General features: G+C 48.9%; 1 long non-coding RNA gene across 1 annotated transcript in view; it reads left to right on the top strand.

Annotated features, from left to right (window-relative positions):
- The window catches only part of LOC120938038, a 30,032-nt gene extending 17,647 nt beyond the window's left edge, over window positions 1-12,385 (top strand). Inside the window, exon 3 of the long non-coding RNA XR_005748775.1 lies at window positions 12,064-12,385. This is a non-coding gene — a long non-coding RNA (uncharacterized LOC120938038). The remainder of the gene's footprint in view (window positions 1-12,063) is intronic.
- Window positions 12,386-13,032: the final 647 nt, after the last annotated feature.

Genomic DNA, 13,032 nt, shown 5'->3' with positions numbered 1-13,032 from the left:
TGTACGGGCAACGCTTTTTTTCTGCAGGAGCTGGAGGCTTCCGAGACCTGCAAGGACATGGCTGAACTATTAGTTCTCGGTCCTGGTTACGCTCTTGCTTTCCAGGGCTTCCGCCTATGTGGTGGTACTGCGCCGCCTTGTGTGGCTGAAGTGCTGGTCTACGGACTAGTCTTCAAAGAAGGCCTTGGTGGATTTGCCCTTTAAGGATGAACAGTCTTTTAGGGCATCCCTGTATGGCATCATTAAGGATGCCACGGGTGGTAAGAGCACACTGTTCCCACAGTCTGGAAAGGGCTAGGGGCCTCGCCATGAGCAAGGGCCCTCCTTTCCTATCCCCAAGCGTTTTTTTTTCACCCGCCCTGTGCGGTGGGGGAAGGTTTGCCCCCGCTGCGGGGCAGTAGCGCACCTGGTACTGCAGGCCCAACAAGTCTGCGGACATACCTGCTTCCGCCTGAAGGTCTGCCCCCGCCCCTGTCTCGGGTGGGGGACCGGCTTCACGGCTCGGTGAAGGTCTCTCCTCTCCGACCGTTGAGGGTTGCAAAGTAGTTTCCTTGGGGTACAAGATGGTTTCTCTCTTCTACCAAACAGGATTTTTTCCCTCCAACCTCTGGCTTCCTCCGGTTGGCTCTGTCAGGGGCTGTCCGGGATCTTCTGGTCGGGGGAGTGATTGTGCCAGTTCCCTCGATGGAACGGTCTCAGGGGTTTTATTCCAATCTGTTTGCTGTCCCCAAGAAGGACGAGGTCCGTCCCATCCTGGACCTCAAGGCCCTCGTTTGTTTTGTCAAAGTGCAAAAATTCAGGATGGTGTCGCTTCGCTCGGTAATAGCGGCACTCTATCAGGGGGATTTTCTGGCGTCCTTGGATGTCATGAACGCGTACCTGCATGTTCCCATATGCTCAAAGCACCAGAGATTTCTGTGCTTTGCGGTCGGGGAGGACCATTTTCAATTTGTGGCCCTCCCGTTCGGCTTGGTGTCGGCACCACGGGTTTTCACCAAGGTGCTCGTCCTGATACTGGCCCTGCTGGGGGTTTGTTAACGTGGGATATCTGGACGACATTCTCCTACGAGCTTCTTCAGACTCAAAATTAGTAGAGGATGTGTCTATCACGTGTTAGGCTAGGTTCACACCTATGCGAATTGAGTGCGGTTTAAACCGCATCTAATTCGCAGGACATTTCAAAATACATTGTTTTCAATGAGGCTGGTTCACATATGTGCGATGCATTCGCACTGCGTATTGCCTCCAAACCGCATGCGGTTTTTATGTCTTGCGGTGCGGCTCAGGTGCGAATTCAGTCCCATTATCTTCTATGGGTACGCATCTAATTCGCACATGTGTTCAGTTCTCTGCAGGAGTTTCTCTCATTCAGCTCAATACAATTCTCCCCCACTCTCCTCTCACCCGGAAGTTCTCCCAGGTCTCCAAATTCGCACCTGATCTGCAGCTAAACCGCAGTTGATCTGCAGAACACCCTCTAGAGAAATCTGCAACGACAACGCAGCTCAAAAAAGCAACGCACTAGTGTGATTCCGGCCTTAGACTCTCCAAGAGTTCGGCTGGCTTCTGTATTGTCCAGAAGTCAGTGTTGATTCCGTCTCAGGGACTGGAATACCTGGGACTAGTCCTGGATTCCGCCGAGGCGAGAGTTTTTCTCCTAACGGAGAAACTTCAGACTCTGCAATCTGCAGTGCAGCAGTTGTCGACCCAGAAGTGGTCATCTCTGCGATTCTGCATGAGGGTTCTGGGTCTGATGGTGGCCTCTTTCGAGGCGGTTCCGTATGCCCAATTCCACACCAGGGTGCTACAGAGGGAACTGCTGTCACATTGGGACAAGCCCCCGTCATCTCTGGATTACCAGATTCAATTGAGTCAACTGGTCAAGTCTCCCCTGGTGTGGTGGCTGGCATCTCCGGTGCTTCGGACCGGGAAGTAGTTTTCTGCCGTGCCACTGGACAGTGGTCACAACGGATGCCAGCCTCTCCGGTTGGGGGGGCATTTTGGGGCACCCAGTCAGCCCAGGGGCGCTGGACTCAGGAGTCCCGCCTACCTATCAATATTCTGGAGCTCCGAGCAATCAAGCTGTGCCTTGCCAGGTGGTCCCTGGTTCTGCAGGGCCGACCGGTCAGGATCCAGTCCGACAACGCCACGGCCGTGGCGTACGTCAATCATCAGGGAGGCACACGGAGTTCAGCTGCAGCGACGGAGGTCGCGCACATCCTTCGGTGGGCCGGAAGGTCCGTTCCAGCTCTATCGGCATTCCGGGAGTACAGAATTGGAAAGCTGACTTTCTAAGTCACACTGCACTAGACCAAGGAGAGTGGTCTCTCCACCTGCAGGTGTTTCAGGGTCTGTGCCAATAAAAGTGGGGCACTCCGGACGTGGACCTTCTAGCGTCCCATCTCAATCGGTAGGTGCCTGTCACAATCGCTACGATGCCAAACAGACAGCAAGGCGTGGTCACGCCCCAAGTGGCTCTGGGTGGGATTGAACCCAGGACTTCTCCATTGCTGCTCCAGGTCTTTGCCTCTCAGGCACTTCTCAAGTTGATATTGCTGTCCGTCGGAGCCTGGTTCTGAACTATGTGCTGATTGCCTGTCTCTGGATCTCCCTACAATCTGCACTTGTCTATCCTGGTCCAGCTGATGCAGGTTTCCTAATCAACCAGGGTATAAAGCCCTGCCTCACTATGAGGGATGGGTCAGTTCATTGTTCTCTGATGGTCCTGTCTGTGCCAACGGATCCTGTGTTCCTGTGGTTGTCTTCAGCCTACAAGACTGACCCTGGCTTCTGACCCTTTTGGCTTATGTACCCTGGAATGCTGCTGTCTCCTGCTCTTTGACCCCGGCCTGTACTTTTGGATTTTCCCTGCCTTCTCCAGCCCTTGACCCACGGCTTGTGCCCGGGACTTGTCTTTGGTTCCTGTCTGCAACCCTGAACTTTCCGTCAGTAGTTACCTGACTCTCTCTTAAATCCTGGACCACGGCTATACTTCGCTATCCTTGGCAAATCCCTATCAAGCCCCCGTGCACAGACTCACAGCCCAGGTAGTGTCTTGCCTTACTACTGTGGGCTGTGTGTATTTGTAAGGGTGAGCATACAAACCTACAATATGGACTCCACTCAAGGTAAGCCCTTACAGTGCCACGGTTCGTGGCCAGGCCGAATGACCTGTGGGCGGACGCGTTGGTGGTGCCTTGGGTCACTATCTCCTAATTTACGCCTTCCCTCCTCTGAATCTTCCTCGCCTGCTGCGCAGAGTGGAAGCCGTAGGGGTTCTATCAATCCTGATCGCCCCAGATTGGCCTTGTCGCTCCTGGTACGCGGACCTGGTGCGTCTGGTGGCAGACGCCCCCTAGCGTCTTCCCCCGAGAGAAGATTTTCTGTCGCAGGGTCCGATCTTCCACCCTGTTTTACAGTCGCTGGCTTCAGCGGCGTGGCTGTTCAGAGCCAGGGGCTGAAGGACCGAGGCCTATTGGGCTCGGTGGTCTCTACCGTGCTGCGTGCACGGAAGTCTACCTCACGTAGGATTTACCATCATACGTGGAAGGCCTACATCTCTGTGTGAGGAGATGAAATGGCACCCTCGTACATACACGGTGTACAGGATTCGGCTGTTTTTACAGCAGGGAGTGGATCAGGCTCTCGCCTTAAGTACGGTTAAGAGTCAGATTTCTGCTTTGGCTGTTTTTCTTTCAGCAACCCTTGGTGTTGCTTTCCTTGGTGCGTACGTTTGTTCAGGGGGTCTGGCATGTGGCCCCTCCGGTGCGCCCTCCTCTACCCCCATGGGACTTGAATTTAGTTCTTTCGGTGCTTCAGGATGTTCCCTTTGAGGACATTCGGGAGGTTTTTTTTTTTTTTTTTTGTTGACTGTCACAAAAGGTGATTTTTTTTTTCTGGTAGCAATTACCTCGATCAGACGAATGTCTGTCTGAACTGGCGGCCTTGTCCTGCAAGGCTCCCTACTTGGTCATCCATAAGGATAAGGTGGTGCTGCGGCCGCAGCCCTCTTTTCTCCCAAAGGTTGTTTCGGCTTTTCACATTAATGTGGACATTGTTCTTCCATCCTTTATGTCCTCAGCTGAAATACCAGGTGGAGGCCACTTTACATCCTCTGGATGTGGTTCGGGCCCTACGAGTGTCGGACGTTCCGGAAGTCGGACTCACTGTTCGTGTCGGTGGCTGGTCCTACGAGAGGGCCTGGCAGTCTCGTCGGCCACCATTTCTAGGTGGATCCGACAGATTGTGCTTCAGGCCTATGCCTTTCGGGTTACGGCGCATTCGATCGGGGCCTCTTGGGCTTTCCGGCATCAAGCCTCTGTTACAGGAGTGTAAGGCAGCGACCTGGTCGTCGGTCCACACTTTTTCAAAGGTTTACAAGGTGGATGTGTGTGCATCTTCTCCTTCGGCCGCAGGTGTTACAGGCGGCAGTTTATGGTTGGAGTTCCTCCGTTGAGCAACTCTGGTTTTGTTTGGGGTGTAACCTGGTTTGCTGTGTTTTCCCACCCCTCAAATTTTTTTGACACTGCTTGGGGACGTTCCTACTGTCAAAGGATGCTGTGTCCGTCCATGAACGGAAGAGAAAATAGGATTTTTGTACTCCCCGTAAAATCCATTTCTCTGAGTTCATGGACGGACACAGCTCCCACCTCTCCTTTGTTTGTACTGCTTGTTACGAACTGAGGCTGCTAGAGCAGCGTGTGGGTTATACCCGGGGGGCCACGCCCCTCTGGGAGAAGCTGCACTGAGGAATGTGTTAACACTTAAAGTGCTTTTTTTCTGCTAAACTCTCCTAAAGGAAGCCGATATAACCCTACTGTCAAAGGATGCTGTGTCCTTTCATGAACTCAGAGAAATTGATTTTACGGTGACTACGAAATTCCTATTTTTTTCACCCTGCTTTACAGTCGCTGGCTTTGATGGCATGGCTCTTGAGAGCCAGGTGTTGAAGGACCGAGGCCTGTCAGGACCGGTGATTTCTACCGTGCTACGGGCATGGGAGTCCGCTTCACGAAAAATTTACCATCATACATGAGGGCCTACATCTCGATGTGTAAAGAGATGAAGTGGCACCCCCGTACATACGGGATGTCCCGAATTCTGCTGTTTTTACAGCGTGGAGTGGTTCGGGCTCTAGCCTTTAGTACGGTGGATCTCGGCCCTAGCTGTCTACTTTCAGCGTCGCACTCACTGGTGCGTACGTTTGTGCAGGGGGTCCGGCATATGGCCCCTCCTGTGCGGCCTCTGCTACCTCCATGGGACTTGAATTTAGTTCTTTCGGCGCTTCAAGAAGCTCCGTTTGAGGACTTTCGGAAGATCCCCTTGTTGACTTTGTCTCAGAAAGTGGGGTTTCTGGTGGCAATTACTTTGGTCAGACGAGTATCTGAACTGGCAGCCTTGTCTTGCAAGGCTCCCTGTTTAGTCTTCCATAAGGATAAGGTGGTGCTGCGACCGCAGCCATCATTCCTTCCAAAGGTTGTTTCAGTTTTCACATTAATGAGGTCATTGTTCTTCCATCCTTATGCCCTCAGCCGAAAAACCACTTTACTTTCCTTGGACGTGGTTCGAGCCCTACGGGTGTACTTGTCTGCTACGGCTCCGTTTTTGGAGGTCGGACTCACTGTTCGTGTCGGTGACTGGTCCTAAAAAAGGTCTGGCGGTCTCGACGGCCACCATTTCTAGGTGGACCAGACAGGTCGTGCTTCAGGCCTATGCCTTAAAGGGGCGGGTGCCCCCATTCCCGGTTACGGCGCATTCGACCAGGGCGATTGGTGCCTCTTGGGCTTTCCGTCATCAAGCCCCTGTCTTACAGATTGTAAGGAGGCGATCTGGTCGTCAATCAACAACTCAAAATTTTATAAGGTGGATGTGAGTGCACCTTTGGCCGCAAGGTTTTACAGGCGGCAGTTTAAGATTGAAGTTCCTCCGTTGAGGAACTCTTGTTTGTTTGGGGTGAAACCTGGTTTGCTGTGTTTTTCCCAACCGTCAACATTTTTGACACTGCTTGGGGACGTCCCTAAGGTCAAGCTGCTGTGTCCATTTATGAATGAAAGAGAAAAGTGGATTTTTGTACTCACCGTAAAATCCATTTCTCTGAGTTCATGGACGGACACAGAACCCACCCCTCTTGTGTTTATACTGCTTGTCTACGAACTGAGGCTTGATGCTTCCAGGGGAGGTGCTGTACTGAAGTGTTTTTAACACCTAAAGTGCTTTTTTTTTTTTTTTTTTTTTTCTGCCTAGTCTCTCCTAGAGAAAAGGTACATAACCCTAAGGTCAAGCTGCTGTGTCCATCCATGAACTCAGAGAAATGGATTTTACGGTGAGTACAAACAAACAAAAAAAAAAAATGTACTTTCTGCTATAAAACATATCCAATAAAAAAATTCTAAAATCAAATTCTCTATATAAATTGAGGTCAATATCTATTCTGCTACATATTTTTTGATCACAAAAATCCCAATAAGCGTATATTGATTGGTTTATGCAGAAGTTATCACGTCTGGGATTTTTTTTTTTTATTACTTTAACACTAGTAATGGAGGTGATCAGCAACTTATAGCATGACGGCGATATCGCAGCGGACAAATTCTGCACATTGGGGGTTATTTACAAAAGGCAAATCCACTTTGCACTACAAGTGCAAAGGGCACCTGAAAGTGCACTTGCAAGTGCATTTTAGCTTGCACATGATTAGATAATACAATCAGCAGAGCTTCCCCCTCAGATTTACAGCGACTGCACTTCCAAGTGCAATTTCAAGTGCAGAGAGTGGTATGCCCAGGAGAAAGACCTATTTTGGAGAAACGGGAGGCATTCATTCCTAAAGTGCGTCTCCTGTATGAAGGCCACGTCGACATGCAAGTTCTTCAGGTCATGAAGGAGCATGCGCCGCTTCTCGGGGGTGTTCAAGCCCTTAGCATTGAGGGACAATACTTTAATAGAGTCAGCCGCCATGCCTTTACACAGACAATAACAAAACACAAAAACAAAAGAAAAAAACACACACACACACACCAAAAAAAAAGAAGGGGGGGGGGATAACACTAAATGTACAAGTACACACTCCCCGGGTTACCGGGTGTATACTGGGCCTAATTGGGGGGGAAGGGGTAGTCCACAGCCAGTAGAAGTGGTCCCGGGCCTCCCAGCCACACCTTAGCATAGTTAGAGAACAGAAAACAAGAATTTGCAAATAATTAAGTTAACAGTAAACCCAGATATCAATGACATTAATGCACCTCAGAGGCAACAGACATCATAATGTAACACACCCAATCATCCAGCAATTACTGTATTTATTGGCGTATAACACTCACTTTTTTACCCTTAAAATAGAGGGTAAACTGTGCCTGCGTGTTATACGCAGGGGGCTTAGGAACGTTTTTTTTCCTGAAACTTCCCTTTTAAAGTTAGGGTGCGTGTTATACACCGATAAATACGGTAATAGACGGATCTTCGCGCCACCCACTTGCCCCCTCAGCCCCGGAGGAGCAGAAGAAGCGAAAATAAATATAATATATATATATATATATATATATATATATATATATATATATATATATATATATAAATATCTAATGTTGATAGGGAGGATTCCCCCGCTGTTAGTCTAGTGCTCAGGGTCTGCACCTCCTGCTTCACTGCCTGGATCTCCTTCCTGTGAGCGGCCTCCACTCGGCCGACCAGGGACTCTATGTCCGCCTTCGTGGGGAGTGCCTGCAAGATGGCTATTAGCTCAGGGTCAGCTCTGTATGTTAGCGGCAGTAATGCGCGCCCCTCGGGTCTGCGGATGAAGTCGCCAGGGAACTAGGGTAGAGCACCGGGCTCTGAGATCTCTCTGGGGATTCCAGCCCCGCCAGGTCCAGTTGTTGGGATTGGGGCGCACCAGGCTCCGCCATCTTGAATTCCGGGGATCCGGACTGAGAGAGCCTGAAAAGTCTCTGAATGTCACCCGTGGACGGGACTGTCGTGGTCGGGCTAGGCTTCTTGATCCTCCTGTTTGTCCGTCTCTTGGCTGAGAGCATACTGTAAAAAATTAGAGCTAGAAGTGTCTGGGAAGGTAGAAGGTGGCTGGGAGCTCCTCACTCACACTTCTCTACACGGCCATGTCCAAGCCACGCCCCAGCTGGTGTTTTTCTAAACTGTGGCTGAGGTGCTTTTACGGAGTGTCAGTTCAAACCGCAAAAACATACTCCGGTTGCATGTTGGATGTATGTTTTTGATACATTTCCAGTTGCGTTTTTTTTTTATTTCACTGTCCTGGGTCCAGTACATTTTTGATGCATTTTTCCACATTCCAGTACAGTTCTGTGCAGGAAAAATGCAGCATGTTCCACTTTTTTATTTTTATTTTTTTCTGCAACTGGAATGCACTGGTGTGAACTATGCCATAGAAACCATGTAACCTACTTTCTATGCATTTTACTTTGCAGGGACACAGACGCCATCACTCTTCCCAACCTCCCCTCCCCTTATTTAAATGGGCAGAGCTCCATTCTGTAGACTTTACAGACGATCAGCAGGTTTTGGATGACATTGAGTGCCCAGCACCAGTTGATCAGCTTCTACGTATAGGGTAGTTATTGTGCCTCGTTGTCAGGCCAACTATTCGGGTAAAATTTGGACACCAACACACATCAGACAAATATTGGACTGTATCTCTGAGGCAGCACACCACATCTCACAGCGGTGCGTTACTGAGTGTTCTGCTCCTCTGCATTACATGTACTGTATGTGACGTGTTGTAGAGCACAACGCGCTAAGGGCCAGTCCACACCAGATGCATCTCTGTGGTTTTTTTTTTTTTTTCCTGCACTAAGGCTGGGTTCACACCATCGTCGGATCCGTCACACAGCAGGGGTCCGGTGCGTGCTGGTTCACAATTTCAGGACCGCGTTCAGCCTGAATTTTTGTGCTGAAACGGACCAAAAAAAGCACACGTTTTCCAGCAAATCGCACCGGACCTGCTGTGGAAATATGTGAACCCGCTTCATAGAGAGCCTTTAACATTCTCCTGTTATGCAAATTGGATGCAGGAATATCCACATAGGTGTGAACCCAGCCTAAAAATGCATGCAATGTTTTCCATGTATTCCAATGGCTCTAGTTCACACCAATGCAGTCAGTTCCAGGTGCAGAAACTGACTGTACTGGTGTGTACTAGAGCCATTGGAATGCATGGTAAACACCGTGCACACAGTTCCAGTGTGTTTTTGATACAATTTGCTAGGTTCCAGTACAGTTCTGTGCAGAAAAAATGCAGCACGCTTTTATTTTTATTTATTTTTCTGCACCGGAAACTGACTGCACTGGTGTGAACTAGAGCCATTGGAATACATGGAAAACGCCGTGTAAGCATTTTTAGTGCAGAAAGCGCATGGAACTGCATCTGGTGTGAACTAGCACAACGTGTTTTGCAGCAAGACCCCGGAACACAAATGTCCATAAATAACTTTTTAATACAAACAATAGGACAGTGTTGGGCTGGATTCACACCTATGGCATTTTTAGTGCTTTTTGCATGTTGCTGATTTGCACTACAGAACATGGTAAATGGACTGTAGTGCAGATCTTCAAAAAGCATTAAAAATGCCATAGGTGTGAATCCAGCCTTAAGCTGGACACTGTTTTTCTGCACTTTCCTTTAAAATTGATAGGACCCCATCAAAACGCGTGTCACCTCTGCAATTCAAAATGTATTTAACCACTTAACACCCGCACGCCGTCATATGACGTCCAAAACGGGGACCTGTTATCCTGGGTGGACGTCATATGACGTGATGGGCTTTGCGGGGGGGATATCTCAATGATGCCTGCACCCGGAGGCATCATTGAGATATCATTGTTTAGCGGCGGCGATCCTGCGCACCGTAAGAACGATCATAGCGGCGGTTCCGCCGCTAGATCGTTCTTACAGGCGGCGGGAGGGGACATCCCCCCCCTCCCGCCGCCATCCGGTGCTTCTCCGGGCTCTCCCGTCCCACCGGGGGCCCGGAGAGATGATCGCCGTCCGCCGGATGTTTGCCATAGAGAAGACTGGTGACGATCTGGTCACCAGTCATCTCTATGACCGTCGGAGGCCCGGGCGCGATGTGATGACGTCACGCCCGGGTCCCCGTAAGTAAACAAACCGCAATTGCGGCTAGTTTGAATGAGATCTGTGAATTTTTTTTCACGATCTCATTCTTTCCAGCCTGCAGGAGAGATGTGGGGTCTTATTGACCCCGCATCTCTCCTTAAAGAGGACCTGTCACACACATTCCTATTACAAGGGATGTTTACATTCCTTGTAATAGGAATAAAAGCGATTGAAAAAAAAAAAAGTGTAAAAAAAAGTGTAAAAAATAAAGAAATAAGTAAAATAAAAAAGAAAAAATAATAATAAAAAAATTAAAATGCCCCTGTCCCCGGTAGCTCGCGCTCAAAAGCGTACGCACACGTAAGTCCCGCCCACGTATGTAAACGTCGTTCAAACCACACATGTGAGGTGTCGCCGCGTGCGTTAGAGCGTGTGCAACAATTCTAGCACTAGACCTACTCTGTAACTCTAAACTGGCAACCTGTAAAAATTTTAAAGTGTCGCCTATGGAGATTTTAAAGTAACGAAGTTTGGCGCCATTCCATGAGTGTACGCAATTTTAAAGCGTGACATGTTAGGTATCTAGTTACTCGGCGTAACATCATCTTTCATATTTTACCAAAAAATTGGGTTAACGTTACTGTTTTGTTATTTTTTAATTTATGAAACCATTTTTTTACAAAAAAAAGCCGTTTAAAAAATTATTGCGCAAATACGGTGCAAGATAAAAAGTTGCAATGACCGCCATTTTATTCCCTAGGGTGTCTGCTAAAAAAACATATATAATGTTTGGGGGTTCTGAGTAATTTTCTAGCAAAAGAATGAGGATTTGTACATGTAGGAAAGAAGTGCCAGAATAGGCCCGGGAAGGAGGTGGGTTTTAAAGCCCGGTATTGAAGTGGTTAAAGGGCAAGTTCACTTTTATAGAAAAATCTGTAAGGTGAACTTACACAGGTCCCCCCTTATTTATTTAGTTGTTATTGCTAAGAAGTAGAGGTCGCATGATATGGGTTTTTCTCTGGCCGATGCCGATATTTAGAAATCGGGCTGGCCGATATATGTTGCCGATTTTTGCGGTCGATATTTTAGGCCGATATTTTTTTTTTTTTTTTTTCAAAAGGTGAGGTGAGGAGGTTGTTATTGTTTAGGGTGGAGCAGTGGTATGCAGCGCTCCTCAGTGCCCACCAGTGCAGCGCTCCTCAGTGCCCACCAGTGCAGCGCTCCTCAGTGCCCACAGTACAGATCAAGAACGTCCGTAATAAACGTCAGTGCCCACCACCAGAGCGCTCGGCTCTGTTCCGTCCCCTCGCTTGCCCAGGAGAGCTCCATTTGTCCCCTAACGTGCTGTGCGCCCCGCCTCTACACTACAAACCCCAGAATGCAGTGCGGCCAGTAACAGCCAATCGGCAGCTGCACACTTCCTCCACTGGGGGGGGGGGAATCGGTGAACAGCGGCCGTGATAGCCATTTGGAATAGACGGTGGGTGGGGGGGGGGGGCTGATTTCCACCCAGAACACCACCGCTTCTGATCCCTCACAATCGGCCCGTTTTGACACAATAACCGGCCGATGCCGAAATCTTTAAAAAAGCGAAATATCGGTCGATATATCAGCCGGCCCCTACTAAGAAGCCAACCGCTGGCTCTAATAAACAGTACCACAGTGATATGCGCTGCAGGCACCTCTTCAAGCGAGAACGCAATAATTGCGTTTGGTCGGTGTGAAGGGTTAATATTCAAAGCAAATTCACCCCCATCCATGTCCCCCCTCCCATACTTTATTGTGCTGAGAAATCCCTTTGAAAAACTCCCCCCTAGCATTTTTGGACATGGCCATCTTGAGTAAGGGAAGATGATTCGTGTAGCATGTACGTCTGGGATCCATCTGTCCTTAGCTCAGGCATGCAGAAAAATTACTTTGCATCGTTATAACCCCCCCCCCCATCAAATAAAACGTGTTTTATTTTTATTTTTTGCTATAAGCTTGTCAGATATACCAAGAGGCATCGGCTTACACACAGTAGCTGGAGGAGAGCGGACCTGGAAGTGTCTTCAGGGGTCGGCTACAAAAAACAGGGAGAGATCTGACTCCTAATGATGTGTAAATGAAGATGGCGGAGCGGGACCCAACTTGTGGCGGAGGTTTCCAGCAGTGCAATGCAAGATTGGCTGAATTCTGTTAAATAAGGATTAAAGGTTAGAAAGCAATTTAAAAAAAATGATCATAAATATATAATGATGTTGGGTGGGAGTGTTAACAACCATGAGCTGACTGTAATTATGTGTTTCTGTGTATTACACTTTGGGGCGCCTAGAAAGTTCATTAAAAATATTTTCTCTTTGTGGCAATTAAAAAAAAAAAACTGCATACAGTGTGTGTGTGTGTGTGTGTGTGTGTGTGTGTGTGTGGGGGGGGGGGGGGGTAGGGTAGTTGGGTTCCTGTTTAATTCCACTGGTTTCCAAGAGCTGCGGCGGCCGAATCTTTAACATCCGATGCATTTCCAAGTGTTTGTAGTTCCATCCATTGGCCTCTACACCAGTGGTCTCCAGACTGCGGCCCGGTGGCCAGATGTGGCCCTTTGCTTGCCACTTCTGGCCCTGGGGAACTTTTTCTTTCACTGATACAATACTACACCATGCCTCCCACTGACACCAATGATGGGGCACTATGCCTCCCACTGACAGTACCTTGGCCCTTTGGTTAGAAAGTTTGGAGACCCCTGCTCTACAGCATCACAAGACACAGTAGTGGGGTCGGGGCCAGGAGATGGGAGCACAGTGGAGAACAGTCATGTTACACACCTGGAAATGTTGGCTGATGCAGTTCTGCAATAGAGCGAAGGCCAGAATCGGCAACCGCCAGAGAGGTAAGTATTAATCACTTGTTGACCACCCGCCATCATTATACGTTTGCTGTTTGAAGGGGAATACCATCATGGCAGCAGATAGCTA

This window comes from Rana temporaria, chromosome 4 (genome assembly GCF_905171775.1).
Source record: "Rana temporaria chromosome 4, aRanTem1.1, whole genome shotgun sequence".
Lineage (NCBI taxonomy): Eukaryota > Metazoa > Chordata > Amphibia > Anura > Ranidae > Rana > Rana temporaria.
Note: the sequence above shows the minus strand (reverse complement) of the source record. Positions and strands in the feature narration are given on the sequence as shown.